Source organism: Amblyomma maculatum, chromosome 2 (genome assembly GCF_055883805.1).
Source record: "Amblyomma maculatum isolate TAMU_Amacu chromosome 2, ASM5588380v1, whole genome shotgun sequence".
In the NCBI taxonomy this organism is placed as follows: domain Eukaryota; kingdom Metazoa; phylum Arthropoda; class Arachnida; order Ixodida; family Ixodidae; genus Amblyomma; species Amblyomma maculatum.
This window is the reverse complement of record NC_139345.1, coordinates 78,637,100-78,655,535: the sequence shown is the minus strand read 5'-3', so window position 1 is coordinate 78,655,535 and position 18,436 is coordinate 78,637,100. Positions and strand designations below refer to the sequence as shown.

General features: G+C 45.3%; 1 protein-coding gene and 1 long non-coding RNA gene across 2 annotated transcripts in view; one reads left to right on the top strand and one right to left on the bottom strand.

The window, feature by feature from the left end:
* The window catches only part of LOC146199077 (uncharacterized), a 52,270-nt gene extending 35,352 nt beyond the window's left edge, over positions 1-16,918 (bottom strand). Inside the window, exon 1 of the long non-coding RNA XR_014704743.1 lies at positions 16,783-16,918. This is a non-coding gene — a long non-coding RNA (uncharacterized LOC146199077). The remainder of the gene's footprint in view (positions 1-16,782) is intronic.
* The window catches only part of Epac (Exchange protein directly activated by cAMP), a 747,880-nt gene that overhangs the window by 53,539 nt on the left and 675,905 nt on the right, over positions 1-18,436 (top strand). The gene's annotated exons all lie outside the window — the stretch shown is intronic.

The following is an 18,436-nucleotide window of genomic DNA, read 5'->3' as shown; positions in this document are numbered from 1 at the left end:
AATACTACCGGCATCGTTATTTCAATATCATATTTCGGAGGAGGAATATACCACATCCTTTCCGGAGAGGACTGCGGAAGAAAAGCTGACGCATGGTGAACTCCTAATGAGCACTCGCAAATAGACCTGTTTTGGTTCTTATGCAATGGATCACGCTAGAAGCACGAAAATGTTAAGATAATGAGCACTCAATTGCAGAGAAGTGAGAAGCTTTTTAACCATACATGTCGCTGAAGCTAAAAGTCATTAAAAATTAAAAAAATGCATAGGCAATTGTTCCTTTTTCAGCCAGATTTTAGACGAAATGCTTGCACGAGATAATGCCGTATGAACTTGCGTTATAATTTGACATCAAAACGTTTAACAATGAAGTGTTTTAGGACACATTGTTTATGAACTGAAATAAGCAGGCATTACGTTCCTGAAATCCTCGCTTTATTAGAAACACATAAAAACAGCTCCAGACTTCTTGCTCATATTTTATACTTAGTTTACTGGCTATATTATTATTATTAAACCAAATTTTATTTTTTACGAACTATCAGTTTTAATGGTATCAATGAGCCCGTTCTTTCGAATGTCAAAAGCAAGCCAGTACGTCCATTCAATCGGCAACACTGCTCTTCTTGGGGAATAACACCCAATGGACAAGATTGGTGAACGTTTGCCCCGGAAAAAAAGGCACTGAGAGAGTTTTTAGGGAAACGAACAAGTTGAAGTTTGAAGCTGCAAGAGAGACTTCTCGAAGTTATTTCTATAGGATGCAGCGGAACAGCGATATTTTTTTCTCGAAGTCACAGGACTTGATAATCCCGAAATTCCGAGGAAAGAATACGTTTGCAGCAGCAATTTTAGCCTGCATCTATTGGAGATATTGTGTGGAATAAAAGTTGGCTTAATGTGAACTAAGATTAATCGCTTCTCAAAAAAGACGAAGAAGCAATAAAAAAGCAAATATCGATGGCGTTACAACAACCAGCTGGAAAACCGGTCCCAGTTTCCTGATCCTGCTATATGTACATACATATCTACCCGAGGCTTACTCTTTTCAGAACGTCGAAACAAGAACAATTTCTTTCCTTTCCGTTTTGTTTCCTTCTCTCTCTAAAAGCGAATAGCAGGGATTAGGGTCGAATGCGTACCTAGGGCAAACGAACTGAAAACGGCAAACGTACCAAGTCAATGAACAAATTCCACGATCAACAAACTTGGCAAAAAGGGAAAGGAAAGTGCTCGGGCATTCTATACCAGAAGACTTAGTCCGGTAAGAGCTCCAAAAAACAAAAACTGGTTTATCAAATCACCTTTAAAATCCAGGGGAAACAAAAATAAACGCCGCCGGACGTATGAGAGAGGGAAAATTTGGAAATAAATGGGCACTGTGTCACCCAAACCTTCACTGCTGAATTTTACCTATGAAGAGATCATCAGAGCAGAATTTTCTGATTTCTTTGGCCTCATAAATGCTGCATATTGTGCGAGTACCTGTAGATGCTGCATATTGTGCGAGTACCTTTAGAACACAAAAATACGTTCTTGAAAGGAGAAGGTTTTTGCCTCAAGCGTTATTGTGTAACAAAAAGTAACTGCGCAATGTGCCGCTATTGCGGCGCCAAGCATGTTGTTTTCGTGGAATCTCGTTCCTTGTGTGTTGAACCATTTTCGTTTCGTGCGATCGAATATGAATAGCTCAGTAGGGCACGAAAGCTCATATTACTTTGTCAACAGGAAGTACTCCGTTCAGGCTCCAGGGCGAAAGCTCAAGCAAGTCTGTTATAAAGGCGGAGAACTGGTAATGTGTCGACGGCGTGTGTAGTCACAAAGAGTGCGAAGTCTATTTATTACATTTCGTTTTTCCAGAAGACACACATTAGAACTAAGTGCCATGTATGAATCAAATGCGCCATTTCAAAGTGAATATTGTATACTCTTCGTTCTAAACCGCTCCGGAAGAAAACACCTTTACATAACGTCAGAAGTAAAGTTAAACGTACACAGCAACATATTCACGACATATGTGTAGGGAGAAAATTCGCGTCCCCCGACAAATGGAATTCCTTAGTGTTCACAGCGTTGTCAGAGTTGACTTTTTGGCACTTTTGAGAATATATGGACGTAATTTTTGATATCTATATTACCAATGATTAGCACTCCTTAATAAGCAGCCAACAATAAGATCCAAAGAAGCAACCATTACCTTTGCGACGTCTAGGATGCTGCAGTAGTGAGAAAGCAAAATTGGTTATCCTTTCAAAATATCGAATATATACTCGAAATACATTACTCTATGTGGTCTGAAAAAAAAAAAATTTTCCGCAAATATGTGTCACAATTCTTACGTCTCTTCGCTGAACATTTGTGCTTTAGAATAATGCTTATGATTCCAGTGATCAAAATTAAAGTGAATAATTGATCTCTCCAAAGTACCGGTTGGAAGCACTGACCTGTGTAAATGCAAATGCCAGCCCATTCTTTTTGAATCACTCTTTATGATGCAACATTAGCCATAGTCGGGCGAGGTATACGGCTTGTCATATTATACCTTTCCTCGCTCATTTCTATTGAAAGAATTTACATGGTAAAAGGCAGTTATAATGCGTAGGCTTGCGCATGACAATAAACAATTTAGACGTGTTGAGAAAACGGTAAATTTGCTTTATGAATAGGGTTAGGGCGCCCCTATAACTGTAAATCGGAATGCAATCTGTTGCCGTCTAGCTACAGTACATGACCTTCAGGAGTATAATACCCTCCCACCCCCCACCCCATAAAAAAAAAAGAAATCTCAAAGCCCTTTCGTTTGGCGGTTATTCTCGCGACCGCATATTTGCGAGCTTGCGACGAGAGGCACAGTAGGCTTTTCCCAAAGACAAAACGAAAGTGAAAATCAATAAGAAAACATTTGTGATTTATGTACTTTCCTTTTAAAAATTGATAGATTGAATCTTAGCGCGCGCCTTAATTTTGCTAAACAAAAGCTTTCAGAACATCATATCTAAAATAAATTATCTGGTTTCTTTTTTTTTTCTAGAAAGTTAAATGTGTAAAAAAGAAACGAATTTGTATACTACATGTCACACGTGAGTATCATAAAGATTCGTAGAATGTAATTTGCCTCGGCTAATAATTATTTGCCTCGATGAACATGTACTCATGCAGAAGCCAACTAGAAGAAAGTCATTTCAGTTCGCGTATACATTAACAAATTTGGAAGGAGCGTGAACTCCGCCATCACGGGTATGAAGCGACAGCGTTAGCGACTTCACTCCGTTGCACTCCTGTTCGCGCTCATTAGCAATCATCCACCTTTCTACTCGCCAAATACTTATCTCTAAACTTCTACCTCTGCTATCTCATATAAACACATCACCACACAGTCGTAAGCTCAATAAGTGAAAGACTACTACAGCCTCTATTTAACAAAGCGATATCCGTCTGACCTAGAGTCTAAAGGTCGCGGAGGTTTCAGATTTCGTCTTATAATGCCATTGCAAAGGAGGTGCTCGAGTTCTCTGCTCCTGTCAACATTTCTGTGGCATATGGTCCTGGTGCGTCACAAAACCTGGTGGCCAATCAATGCTCCGCCGAGTCTCAATACATGCCGCAGGCATGCTCATTTTTTTTTTTTTTTTTGCTCTCAACACGAACGCCACCACAAGAGTCAGATTTTACAGAGAATGGGGCATGAAAGCCGTCGCGTTAAAACTAGCGTAATATATCTCCTCCTCACGCCCGATAAGAGCACGAGTATATACATGGTGGTCCACTCTTAGTCCGAACACGCGAGCACTTAGTCACACTACTCAAAACGCCACTAGGTACGCATCAACTGGCATAGAACTATAGTTGTCGAGACACAGACGGATCTCTAGGCGGGATTCGTGTGGCCTGCACTTCTCTTAAATTAGCGTACGGGTCGGACGCAATGGCACATTGAAGAGAGCGCTCACCTGCTCGCATGTTCGCATTAAAACTTAAAGACCATGTACAGTAGTCAGAAATATTGATGTACAACACGCAGCTGGTAATGTAGATCTGGAGAACTGTAGCAACTCTAGGGAAAACTGCATCGAAACGCTACCTAGCGACAGCGAAAGTATGTCGAAAAAATAGGGCACCGCTGCGATTTTCTTAGCGTCAGATAGTTGCCGCTAGATGGCATTAGAATGCAGTTTTGCAATGCCCCAGAACTAGGAAACTAGCCAGTAAGTATTCAGGCCACAAGGACGAAAAAATAACGAGCGTTAAGCAACAGCTGAAAAACACAAAAAGTAAAAAATTGGATAAATTCTATGGAAAAGAAACAGAGTGTGGAGCTATACTAATAGTGAAAAAGGCAGATCAGGAAGGAAGCTTTCATTGATTATTCAAGAAGCATTGCCCCACGTTTTGAAGCTAGATCAGGGATAGAACACGCAGCTACAAAAAGAAATTTAACCATGAAAATGACACATGTACAGTGTGTGGTAAATCCACAGAAACAATTAACCGTCCTATACTCGAATACGATGGTATCCATCCGGAAGTCGATGCAGGCGCAGTCACTCTTTCTGAGGTCATGGAGTTTAGAGATACCTGTGGAAGCTAACAAAAAAATGGTTAAAAGGTTGGTGGCTTAAAAGCAGAAAATTAGCATAATGTCAGTAATGTGGAAACAAAAATTGAATAAATGGAATCTGATCTAAAACAATAATTAAGATACAGGGAAGAAAAAAACGAGCATGATAGCAACTGCTACCACCCCGTTTCAAATGGGACGCTCCTGTATTCTATTTATTCATCCATCCTCGAGCTCCGCCACCGGCTACCTCTTGTACAAATTTTTTTCTTACGGCTGTGCATGCTCACAACCTTTTCAGAACTCATTCAGGCACCTAAGGCACAACGAAGCAGCCCGCTTATGAAACCCTCGTCCATTGCGCAGTTCACTACATCCTACTGCCAGGCGCTTAACCAACGTCCCCCATCTTCTCACTCGTTCGCGAAACAAAACGTGCCCAAGCTAATTGCATTTCCGCCGGGACAAGCTACGAACGCAACGAGGAAAAACGTACTGGCTGCAGAATAGGTAAGCAAAGCCCAAATCCTTAAAGTCGACGTCTGCAGCCGGGCGCCCACAGTGACCGCAGCAGGGGAAGATGCAGGAGCACAGGCAAAGTATAAAAACAGGAATAAAATACCACCACCGTTAGCCAGATGACACGATCGATGCTCGGATTCACTGCGCGAGAGAAGCCTGGATGGTGCTGTTCTTCTTGGCCGAGAGAAACGAAACTGGAAAAGAAAGTACCCACACAAACTGTCAGCCGACATGGATGCGTAGGCAAAACAGCGGCCGGCAATTCGCCCAGAAAGACCCCCTCTCCAAATCAGGGCAGGTGCTCGCCGTAAAGAAAGCGCGGAACAGAGGCCGTAAAAAGAATTCTTTTCACGTGAAGCCGGCCGAGCGAAGGAGACCCGGAAACGGCGGCGCTCTCACGAAACGAAGGCTCTCTTTCACGGGCTCCTCCGGCGCCTGCTTGGATGTTGACGGGAGCAAAGCACGCACGACACCGGCCAGACATAGAGCCCGGCTTTGAAAGGAAGCTCGTGCGTCTGGCGGTGAATGTCCCAGGCCCGGGAGAGCAGCGAATAGCCCAACGGGTGGCTTTGTTCGCACGCGGCAAATGGGGCCAGGATAGCGCTCCTTCCACTCCCTTGTTCTATCCTGTCATGTGCAATTTAGGCTAGCGAACATACCTCGCCTTGTGTTGCGAAGAAGCCTACTTGCTTGCCAGCGGGCAAGTTACGAAACACACTAGTCGAGGTTCCCACTGAGAGGGAGAAGCCGCCCGGAGCAGGCTGAAAGAAAAAACTAACATAATTTGTGTGTAAGGTATTATTCACTATCATTTAGTTTCACTTTTTATGTTCACGCAGGGAGGGGGGGGGGGGGGTGCCGTCATCCTACCGAAAACGGCTAACATATCATACGTCGCGAGACACAACGTGCGAGCTCCCCTCCTCATCGTCACACCTCATCCTCTCACTCCTCTTCTTCCGAAACTGAGGTGGGGACTCGGAGGAGGTGAAACTAAAGAACTTTCACATTACCGGTAGCATTAATCGCGTTATCCTATCAATTGTTTCATCTCAGGTTTTCGACGAAAGGCATGGAATGTCTTCACCTGATGGTCACTTATCTGAAGACAAAGCACGCTTTACAGGAGCAAAACACACTAGCAATCAGATTCTAGTAACACTTGAAAAATCGTTCTGCGAAACAGGCTTCAGAGTATGGCCAATAATATTCTAAATAAACGCAGCCTAGATTAAATCTGAAAAAAGGCTGCTATTTGTCTTCCATATTTATTTTGTTAGTTACAAAACTCGCGCGCTATTTTATAATAATGGGAGAAAAGCAGTCCTTAATTTTTATATATAAAGATATATATAAGTATGAACGGCAGTGTTACACGATCAGTACGACAAGTATTCTTTTTAGGCAGTAAATTCATTCATTTCGCATTCTTCGTTCGCGGTGCAACAAAAATAAAATGGCCGCCCATGAGAGGCCTTGTTTAATTACTAAAATTAATAATTGACATGTTATTTATTCTGGTCGTGGTCCAGTAGAAAGTATTGAATGACATATGATAAAAATGTTGCTTCCTTACACCTAACAGCTTGCAATTAAAATATACTTACGGCTCTGAATATTTTGTTCTAAAAAAATGCAGATTAAACTCTTGAAATTTCTCCACATTTCCGCTTGAACTGACCACAATAAACTTCCGAGAGCACTGCAGAATCTGCACTAAAGAAGTGCAACATCCCGAGCGTTGCTGCTGTACACGGTACATCGCGCGCCCATTGTATAGCAAGGTCAGGGCCCGTGCTGCACAGCGGAAATTTCATTTCCTTGGCAGACTTTCGTTGCAGTGGCCCAGCAAGTCTAGGATGGGACGGTACACCATCGCTGCTGCAGCGTAACGTTCCTTGGCGGGTGATCGGTGAAGTGCTCCTGTAAGTGTGAGATTGTTGGTACGGTGTCGCTCGTTTGCGCTCTCTACGTTGTCATGGAGACGGCAAGAACGCTAGGCAAAGCGAACACATTCCCCAGATTCTCGCTCACAGATCTCGCGAAGATATTTCGCGCACACGAGATTTTCACCATGCGCCAAGAAAATATTTTGTCTTAAAAAAGTGGTCGGTCGGTCGGTCGGTCGGTCGGTCGGTCGGTCGGTCGGTCGGTCGGTCGGTCGGTCGGTCGGTCGGTCGGTCGGTCGGTCGGTCGGTCGGTCGGTCGGTCGGTCGGTCGGTCGGTCGGTCGGTCGGTCGGTCGGTCGGTCGGTCGGTCGGTCGGTCGGTCGGTCGGTCGGTCGGTCGGTCGGTCGGTCGGTCGGTCGGTCGGTCGGTCGGTCGGTCGGTCGGTCGGTCGGTCGGTCGGTCGGTCGGTCGGTCGGTCGGTCGGTCGGTCGGTCGGTCGGTCGGTCGGTCGGTCGGTCGGTCGGTCGGTCGGTCGGTCGGTCGGTCGGTCGGTCGGTCGGTCGGTCGGTCGGTCGGTCGGTCGGTCGGTCGGTCGGTCGGTCGGTCGGTCGGTCGGTCGGTCGGTCGGTCGGTCGGTCGGTCGGTCGGTCGGTCGGTCGGTCGGTCGGTCGGTCGGTCGGTCGGTCGGTCGGTCGGTCGGTCGGTCGGTCGGTCGGTCGGTCGGTGCCGACTTTTATCAAGCCGTGCGAACGTCCATACGTTCTCTAGGGGTGCCGGGAATGCAAGGTTCCTTGCAGGCTGAGTATCATATTGCCCTCCCATGTGAAAGGAGAGCCCCGAGCTGGCAGCTCCTGCAAAAAGTAACGCCAAGCAACCCTGCGTTCACTCATTGCTCTGCCATGTCAACTGACAGCTATTGCCTGCCAGCGCCAAGCTCGTGATTTTTAAGGCGAAAGCCTTCGTAGGCTTATGGAACGAAATCCCGTACGCGAGAGTTGTGCGTGAGATCTGAGCGCAAGACCTGTCATATTCAGCAGAGATTCCGCGGGATGTTAGCGTCCCTGTCATCTGCAATCTTGCACTTTAATGCGCTTGAAGGAACGCCATGCGACAGGAGCCATGGTCAAACTCACACTTGCCGAAGAAAGTGTGAGAGATACTGCGCCTTTCCCTTCTTGTAAACCAATTATAATTATGTGTAGCATTTTAACGAACGTCGATAAGGAGCAAATGATGAGGGGCGAATGATAGGAGACCACGGGTAAGCTTCCACTATTCTCTTGAGAGACGCCTAAGAAACCCTCTAATGTCTTGCTCACGACGCAGACGCCGGCGCCCACAATGGACTTTTTGTCGTGTCCTCTCTATCGCTACCGCGTATTGAAAATACAGGATATGTAACTTATCTTCCCTTGGCGCCTATGCACGGCATCCCTTTCCACTACTGCACCACAATATTTGTTCATCACCAACAACCGTAACATCAACACGTGCAATTTCTCATGGGGTCCTGGATAATTTAGCACAAATAGAATTTATTTTAAGATAAATCGTTTGTCGCATATTGGTAATTCCACACTACAGGAAAAGGGACAGTAATCTGCTCTGTGTTGTAAGCTCTTCCGACGAGATTGATATGAAAGGGAAATAAGATAAAAATGAGCATCCTGGACAGATCTAAGTAACACTGCACTTGATACTGCGAAATGACATATTGATTTAGACAATACTTATTGTATTACCTCCCTGAATAAGTAGCGTTAGCAGGTAGCTGCTTATATTCAATTATTTCACGTTTTACAAGACCGAAACTTGAAGCGAGCTCTTAAGGAAAGCAGCTCCAAACTGAAGACGTAAACTACCACCACATCACATTAGTACTGGGTGGCCTTAAAAAGACACATGCCGTAGCAAGTTTAACTGTGCGTTATAGCAAATATGCCGTTTGTATCGCAAGCGCAAAGCTTTTAGAAGTAAAGAACGAGCGTAAAATTGAAGTACTCCCCTTGGCATCACTTTTGAATTTTTAAGCACGCTAAATATGACGTAATTTAGGAGCTTTCTTTATGAACGCGATTTTTTGGCAGTTGCTGTCGTGATACAAAAACACTATCGTCACCGCACTGAAATTGTGATTCTTTTCAGCATAGTGAACTGATGATATCCTTTCCTCCCGCTTTCTATAAATTTCGCGCTACACGACAGTACTCACCTAGTGAGCTGGGTTCTTTTTTTCGTTCCTTTTAATTCTTTCCCGGGGCCGTTAAGCTTGTTTTTCTTTAACAGCCAGCCAACGCTGGTCTCACTACAACAGGTACAGACTTTGTTAAGAAGTGTATAGACCAATGGGTTTGCTTCTAAGCCACTTCGTGTGTCTTGTAATGCATTTCTAGTGTTTCGAAGCCCTTGATGGTAAGATTTCATAGTCCTACACTCTCCAAGGGGGAGGAACTTCACTAATGCTACATCAGCGCCACTACAAGGCTCAGAAGCTAACACCTAGGGCTGTACACTTTTCACAAAGGCTATACATATCTCTTTCTGAAGAATATATTTAGCCGCTTTAGTGCCGGCAAAAGCTCAGCATAGTGCCTCGGGTATGCAATGGCACACAATCGTTGGGCGCTGCCAGGGTTCTTAGCAGAGCAGCACTCTTAATACTGGTATACGTTATTCATTCTTAACACCTTGTACTCTGTGCCCACCTGCCTTGGTGGCTGAGTACTTAAGACGCTTGACTGCTCATCACAAGGACGTGGGTTCGATCCCAGCTGTTTATATTTCTTCTTTACGCAGGCTAAATACAAGGTGCACGTATAGAGTGCGATGTTAGTACACTTTACGAAATCCAGCTGGCAGACATTTTCGAAGCCCTCCACCAAACCGTACCTAATAGCTTGAGCGACTTTGTGACGCTAAACCGCAAAACATTGTCCGTGGCTTCGCTCAGCCAGGCCAGGCTATACGTAGCGAAAGCATGTGTGCCTGGCGATCTTGTTCCGATGTCGATTCCAGGCCTTTTGCTTAGCAGACTTGTGGCCGTCCATACTGGCACCTAAACTGTGGTTGCGACGCACGTGAGGTCCCCTTTCCAATCCTTCGACGTGTTATCAGGCATGCGACACAACCGGCGAAGCGATCGGAGGCGATTGGTTGCTCCTCGCGCCCGCTACGCATGCCGGGGAAGATGGGGAGTCGTGCGCTCGCGGAATAAAGGCTAGCAGGTAGCCTTTGGCTTGTTGCGGCTTATTCCGCCAGATAGACGGTGCGGTGCTGGATCGCAGGGTCCGCGCTTCGCAGCAAGGTATCCCAGGCTTCTCTACTTGTAAAATTTTGTCCTATCCCTGGAGATTGTAGGCACTCCCAAATTATGTGGTCGAGGGCCCCTCTCGCCCCACAGCGTTTGCACAGATCATTGTCTCTAAGGTCTAGTAGCGCGTGAAACGCCCAGACCGGGTTCATGAACGTATTAGATTGTAGCCGCCTCCACGCGACAGCTTCTCTATTATTTAGGCTAACATCTAGCGGGGATACCAGTCTACGTCCCAATTTATAATGGTCGATGATTTCCCCTAATTTTTCAGACGCTCGTCGTATGCCCAGTGTTCGGGGGGCTCGACGGCTACCCGGAAGCAGAGCTCGGGCTAGCTCGTGAGCCGCCTCGCTACCAGGGATGGCAGCGTGAGCGGGAGTCCAAATTAACTGAATTTTTCAATTCAGCGTTCTTTGGATGAGGATTTTGGCTTCCTGCGGCGATATCCTCCCATTTGAAAAATTTTGGATGGCAGTTTTGATGTCGGTAATTATGAACTTGGCTTCCGTTCCTATGCAAGCTAGCGCTATCGCAACTTCCTCGGCAGTCTCTATGTTGCGGCCTCTTATGGCTGCCGCAGATAACGGCGCCCCTCAGCCATCGACTACCGAGGCTACCGCCGCACCTGTTCAGCCAGTTTCCGCGTCAACACAGACTACGTCCTTCGCTCTCACGTTCTTGAACCGTCGCTCTAGAGTAGAGCTTCGGCTTGTTTCACCTTTCTTTTGGGAATAAATTCTGGATGTGTGTTTCTGGGGAAGGGGGAGACTACCAAGGCGTTCCTGCTTTCCCTAATAATTGTGACTTTTTATTAACTCCTCTGTCTGAGTTGAGGCCTACTTTTGCAAGGATCACCCTGCCCGTCTCGGTCGTGCTTAATCTCTCTAATTGGAAGACTCTCCCTGCCTCCGCCAATTTTGCCCAAGTGTTTTGCACCCCGAGTTCGAACAGTTGTTCGCTCGAAGTACCCATGGGCAGTCCTAGCACCTTCTTAACGCATCTTCTGAGAAGGCAAACTAATTTCTCTTTTCTTCCACCCTTAATGTCCAGGTAGAGCGTGTTGTAACTGATTCTGATTATTATGTACGCCTGGATTAGTTTTAGTAAATTTCTCTCCTTGAGGCCTCTTCCTTTAGTGGCGACCCTCCTCAAGAGCCCGAGGGTGTGCACCGCGTAACTTTCTAATTTCTTCAGGACCTCTCCGTTATGACCGTGAGATTGGATGATCATCCCCAGAATCCTGATCTGATCTACATTTGGCAAAGGTTTGGCCTCTACCTGAATATAAAACTCGCCGCGGTATGACGTCATACCAAACAGCAGCAGAGGCTCAGCAGCAAGGCGCGCGGTGTGACGTCATGCAAATGGCCCAGCGAGAGCGATTCGATGGACAGCAAGTCGGTTGCATACGTGGATGCGTCAAGTGGCAAAACGGGGGCGGCGATCGCCTCGGTTTTCGACGGCCGAGGTGCCCCGGTATCCGCCGCCACCGTTAGAAGCCGCAACGCCGAAACGGCTGAAGAAGTTGCAATAACGCTCGCTTGCGTCGGAACGCAAGCCAGTTTCATAATCAGCGATAGCAAAACGGCTATTTGGAATTTTGGAAAGGGTAGGGTCTCGCAGGAAGCGGCAAGGATTCTGGCCAGTAGACGAATAAACAGGAAAATGTCGCCTAATTTGGACCCCCGCACACACGTCCGTTCCTGGCGACGAAACGGCCCACGAGTTAGCCCGAGCTCTCTACTTCCGGGTAACTGTGAAGCCGCCCGACTGCTGGAACATGGACGAGCGTCTGCAAAATTATACGGAGATTCTTCAAAATTATAGGTTAAGCAGGAAATTGGTGCCATCAACGGATAAAAGTCTAAACAATAGGGAGACCGTCGCATAGCGGCGCCTGCAAGCTGGGAACTTTGTAAACCCGGTCTGAGCATATTATGTCCAGATGGACGATAGAAAAAAACGATACATGCAAGCACTGTGGGGTGAGGGGGACCCTCTACCATATAATCTGGGAATGTGCTGGCTCCCCAGGGGCTAAAGCAAATATGAATTGTAGAGAAGCCTGGGAAGCCCTGCTGCGGAGCGAGGTCCCTGGTCCACAGCAAAAAACCATCCACCTGGTGGAAGACGCCGCGAAGAGCCAAGACCTATTTGCCTTCTTCTGATAACGGAGGTCTCGGCTCCCGTCCCTTAGGTCTGTGTGCCGGGGGCGGGGACTGGGGGCCTCCTTATCTGGTGGAAAAATAAAGTTGTTGTCACATCACATCACCGGTGAGCGCGTGGCTGCCGGCAGCTGCGGCGGTTGCTAGGCGACAGCTCAAGGTCGGTCTCTGTGACTCCTCAGAGCACCGCCAGAGCGAAATAGCAAGTTCATGGACAATGCAGCTTTCACTACAAAAGCCTTGCCAAGCTCTATATGTTCATTACGTTTTCCGTGTTTAAAGCTTTAACTGCTAGCATCACTGCGCTTTTATTGCGCTAACTTCATTCAACTGACAATGCTGACTTGACATTGTCTTTAAGACGCGTCATGGCTCGTTTTCTGCAGTTCCCAGCTTGATTCTGGGAAACACTGTAGCCAGTTTTGCCACAGCGTACATCGTTCTCAAGGAATAATATTATGCTTTTTTTTTTTCAATCGGGCAAAGGCACAAAGAAATGAAGCTCTTTTAACTCTACTGTGACTAATGTTCCCTACACTAAAAGAAGAGACACATATTTAGTATTCAGTCACCAATTTTTTTCTTATTATTTGTTACAAGTTAATTTTTCTTGGTTCCTATGTATATTTTCTCTTGGCTTAAGATATCCAAACTCATTCTCAATTTTCAACAAAAATAATCAAATAGTTTCCATTTTGTGCCAACGAGTTGTTCATTTTTTATTGGAGAGGCCTTTAATTCCTCTTAGTGCATTGTAGACTGATGTCACAGCCGCATTATATTTTGTCATCTCCTTCGGTACGTTATTTCTGCCTGCGCCTCGAAGGTTCAATTTGTTGTGAAATGTTTGCAGTAAACTTTTTACATAAAAAAAAAACTTTCTGTTAAGATACCGACAGAGCTGTGTTTGCTAAGTTAACGTCAGTGAGTGCATCATTCATAAAAATTATCAGTAATTCTCAAATGACAACAAAAAACCTGGCAAAAATTAGCAAAACAAAGGAGCTAAAACAGGCAAACCGTAAAACTCGTTTTAAAAAATGTAAACGCAAAATAATAAGAGCTTTACAGTGTGCTTTCTACGTTATTCAATCACAGGAATGGCAGAGTATTCTTGGATTCCATGGTAACCTAAAGGAACGTTCAAATAAAAAACATAATGCCGTAATTTAATTTAACGTACTTTTGAGTGTTTTTCAAATTTAGGTTTTAAAAAGTTTTGAAGCACGCTTTGGATTTATGATGATGGTAGATTGAGAGGGCTCCCAGGCGCATTTTAAAACTCAGCACATTTGTCTTCATAAACCTTTGAGATTTCCATCCCCGCCACTGATTTCTTAATAATCTAGCCGCACACTCGCAAGACAATGCGATAGGGTGCAAGAGCACGGCACACTACTGCTACTACTTCGATAAAGTTTGTTCTTCCAGCACTGTTTTGTTCATGACCAGTAAACCTACAGGGAATAAAAGCGCGCAAAGTTCTGGCAGGAAAACGCTTAGTATGTCTCTCTACCTACGCTTCGTATTTTTTTCTCTGCGGTTACGTTTGTACAACGCCTAACCGACTAGCTTGAGTTCTGCGTTTGGGGAATTGCGGAAGTTTGGCGTTTATAAACGTAGACTTCGATCTTGAATGAAAAATAATGCCTTCGGTTAAAAATATATTTCTAGGGCTTTAAACTTCACTCTTACCACGAAAGCGGGAAATATATTAAAAATCAGGTTTAGCTTTGTAGTGGAATATCTTTTATGTTTCAAAATGTAGACACTATAAAGTATACCAGGTGGCCCAGTTAAATAGACATTCAGATCATCTGCTTTTAAATATTATCTCCAGCTTCTGTTCTGACATTTTCTTCCTAAAAAAAAAAAAGCTGGTAATCAACGTTCACTGATTTATTAACTTTGGAGAACGCAAAAAAAAAAAAAAATTCCCAAGATTAGACTTGCGACCCTTAACAGCTCACGATATTTCTCTGCTAGGAACTTCCACCTTGCTTTGAGGCTTAGTTTGCTTTACTTAGAGCACCTGGTGTACAAAGACTTGCTTCTATGTTAGGACATCGGCGTGTATTCTTACTATGCGTCTGTGATAAGTAACTTTTTTTGCTGTCTCAGCTACCAAAAATGTATCCAAAGGTAATATACGAACAATACGCCACCTAAGAAAATGTGTGACATTATATTGCCAATATTGTGTTTCGGGTTTTCTCCTCTACACACTCACTTGTAATAGACAAGAAGTCAGTAAAAAATAGGAGAACACGCTAATGCCACGCGTTTTGTTGCCCTCCGTCTGCATGCGCACCTGCCACACCACACACCCGTTGCACCGGACGTGGAGAGTTTGTATGTACCGCTTTCCTAAATTATACTGACATTCCTCTCACTAATTCATCTTCAGATGCCTACTCGGCTTTCACTCATGCAAAACGACAAGGGGAATATGTGAAAAAAAAAAAGCAGTTATGTTTATTTTTTTCTCTTTCAGTCGTCGTCTCTCTAGGGCAACTATTTCGTCGCGAGCGAATCTGCGCAGCGGATTGTGGATAGTTTCTTTATAGCGTATTTGTGTTCATCACTCATAAATAAATATTTTGAGGTTCACGTGTTATGGCATGTCGTCCTTTATACCACCCCATCACATTCAATCTACCAAACTTCTTGACGCGTCTTTGAACAATACACATGCCTCGGGCGATCAAGAGGGGGACTCATTTAGCGACTTACGCTCCAGTCTGATTCTAATAATGGGCGTGGATAGGCGCAAGTCGTTAATCAACTCTAGCCGCCGTGAGCACTTTTTTTCGTAGATAGCCTCAAACGGGCATCGAGGTGCTGCAGCATGGAAGTCCTTGCCACAGGCGCATTACAGCCAAGTACATTTCGTGTGCTGAGAAACTCACGTTTAATGTGATCGTCACATTAACTCACTGCAACTCAGGCTATAGTCAAGGTGTACAGTTTCTGTCACTCTCTACTATAATTCAGCCACGTGATCTACTACCGCTCACTTTTCCCCCATGGACACTATCGTATCTAAGGGTGAATATGTCTGTTCCTGGTGTGGATGCGAAGAGCCGCATGCCACAGTCGCTATTCCTTGACTAAGCCGCTCTCGCCTGCTTAATCAAGGAATATGCGCAGTACATCCACATATTCCCCGACGGTTCAACTACTCAAGACACTTCTTCCTGTGGCCTTTATGTACCCTCAGCAAACCATGCCTTATCTTACCGGCTGCAGCGGAAGACATCATCTACGACATCTGAGCTGCATGGCATTAAAGAGGCTTTTTCCTATATACTGCGCCAAACTCCCGTACGATGGGTTAATCTTAACTGATTACAAAGCATGTCTGCAAATCATCATTACCTTGCTGAAGAAAACCAATCAGCCTCCTGTTTTCCTTGACATCGGGTATCGACATCATGTGGCTATTGGCGCAGGCCACTGCACACCATTTCAGTGGATACTAGCTCATGGCGGCATTAAAGCCAATAATAAAGCAGATGAAGAGCTTGTAAAAGGCCACCAACATCAAAGATACATTCTGACCTTCTTCGCAAACTCTAATGCATCCCAATTGGATAAAAAAAGTTACTTAAAAAGCAAAGTATCGACTTTGGAGCATACAGACACATCACTACCAATTTATTTACTCAATTGACCCACATCTAGAGCAAGACTTCTTCTGAAATTACCACGCCAACTAGAAACTCTTTACCACCGACTTCGTCTGAACGGTGCATATACAAATGGATTGCGCTACCGTTTCGGTGAAATCAGCAGTCCGCATTGTGACAACTGTGGCTCGATTGAAGCTGTGGAACATATCCTACTTGAGTGCCCTCCGTACGCTGATGAGCGTGCGTACTATGAACATAGCATGGAGAAGCTCTCCCCAGTGCCTTTAACAATGAGCAGTGTTTCAGGTCCCTTATCCTGCCCCAGGCAACAAAGACTCGTAATGAACTTTTTATTTACGTATTTGAAAGACATTAAACTCCTTGAAAAACTTGAAGGCTCCGCCTTCTAGAATACGGGTCCGCGAGCGATGGTCTCGCCCAACGAGTGAAAACCAAGTCTTTCTTAAAAACACCGGTTTATTCCGGATCAACAGAAAAGTATAAAATAGAAAAGAAACAGCATTGGTCAAAACTGCGCTGGAAACATGCCGTCGAAGTGCGCGACAATGGACTATGCAGAATAAAACGGAGCATTGGTCAGGGCTTCACCGCGACAACACAAAACACACTGCGGCGCGGATAGGGCGAGTACAAAGCGTTGATCACGGTACAAAAGCATTGCTACTCGCGTGGCAGCACTCACGCTAACACTCCTGAGGCTTTCTTGTAGGCGCCGCTTCCGTCTTTGCCTCGCAGGACTCCGCTCCGTCGTCCGTGTACATCCCGCCGGCTTGGGACGCTGCCACGCCGCCCTTCTGTGGCCGGCCTCCCGGCGAAAAAGCCACGAGCCCTGCTTCCGACGCGCTTATCTAGCCTCTGTCTCGCGCCGATAACATGCCGCCCCCGCTCCGGGCAGCTCGCTCATGCGTACTCGCGCTGCCCGGGCGGACACCAACACAAACAGAAAAAAGCGCGCGCGGTTCGAAACGCTAAAAGGGGCTGTAGGGCCCCACAAACTCTAAATTCGCATTGATGTTACAGGCATTTTTCAAGCTGTGAACTCTAAAAATATTCGTCGGATTATGCATTTCATTTCATTTCATACCATTACTCCTCGAAGCACCTTACAATGTATTTAATTGCCGCATTTTATCTTACCCTTCATATCTTTTATTTTCCTCAATTTTTTTTTTCAATCTTTCCCTCTCCAATTCCTCTTTCTACACAGAGTAGCAAGCCAGCGAAATCTAAACACCGGCAAAGTTTTTTGTTTTTCAATAAAGGGCCACTCTCTCTCTCCCTCTCTTCATCCGGAACAGGAAGCCTACGAAGGGTTTCCCTAATGTTGTCACAGTGACGATTAATTTCTTTTTTCTTTTCTTTTTTTTTTTTTTGTAGTGAAAGGTAGCGCTCCACGTGGGTGGTTAACGCCAAGGAATCCCGGTCATCTGGTTCTGAAGTTCACAGGCGAGCTGATTCACTACCTCATTTCCTGGGATTCCATCCTAACTAGGAACCCACCTCAGTGTGACAAGCGTGGTGACGTAGTTTGAAAAGAGCTTTGTTTGGCCATCCTGTAGTTCCACAAGAATAAAACTCGCATGTATGAAGCGTATAACTTTTACTGAATCAGTGCATGTTGTATACTCTGAATTCTTAGATGGTGCTAGGTAGAGGTCATGTATGCTGGCGATTATTGGTAAGACAACGTTTTCTTCCTCTAATAGACAATGAGACGCTTTTCTTAAAATATCTTGTATATCAATGCTATTTCCTTAATATAACTCTCCAGATATCGTTTTCAGAACGCAACAGAAATGCCAGAAGACAATTTAATAGCTAAATATCACTCTTTGTGAAGTTTTAAATGTAGGCCCTGTGTACGATTTGAGTTTTATTCTCCTTGCTCCGTGTCGAAACAACACCCTTTGTGTCACATGCGCAGTATACACCCGGTGGAAGACTTCGGGTTCCCCATAAGCGATGTTTGTAAGAAATGTTCGAGGTTCTGGGCCGAGGACAGCCGAGCAAAAAACAAACGAGCCCATTATAAGACGACGTGGTGTGTTAATTTTACTCAGTTTTTAAGTACAGGAAGCATTCTTCTTTCAGAAGACAGCTGCAGTTGCTTGACGGGGCCTTGGAAACTCCAGTCCGCGAAACTAGAAAGAATGGCACTCCAGCTAGCTCGCCATTACTAAAAACAAAGTACTAGCGCTTACCTGTTTTCTTCATCGTTAATTCATTTTCTTTCTGTATGTTACGCATGCGCGCCCCGCTTTCCTTCGGCAATTCAGTGCCTGTTCATAGCCAGCCAAGTAAAGCTTCTCTGCTAACAGCGTGTGTGGTGCTTAGAC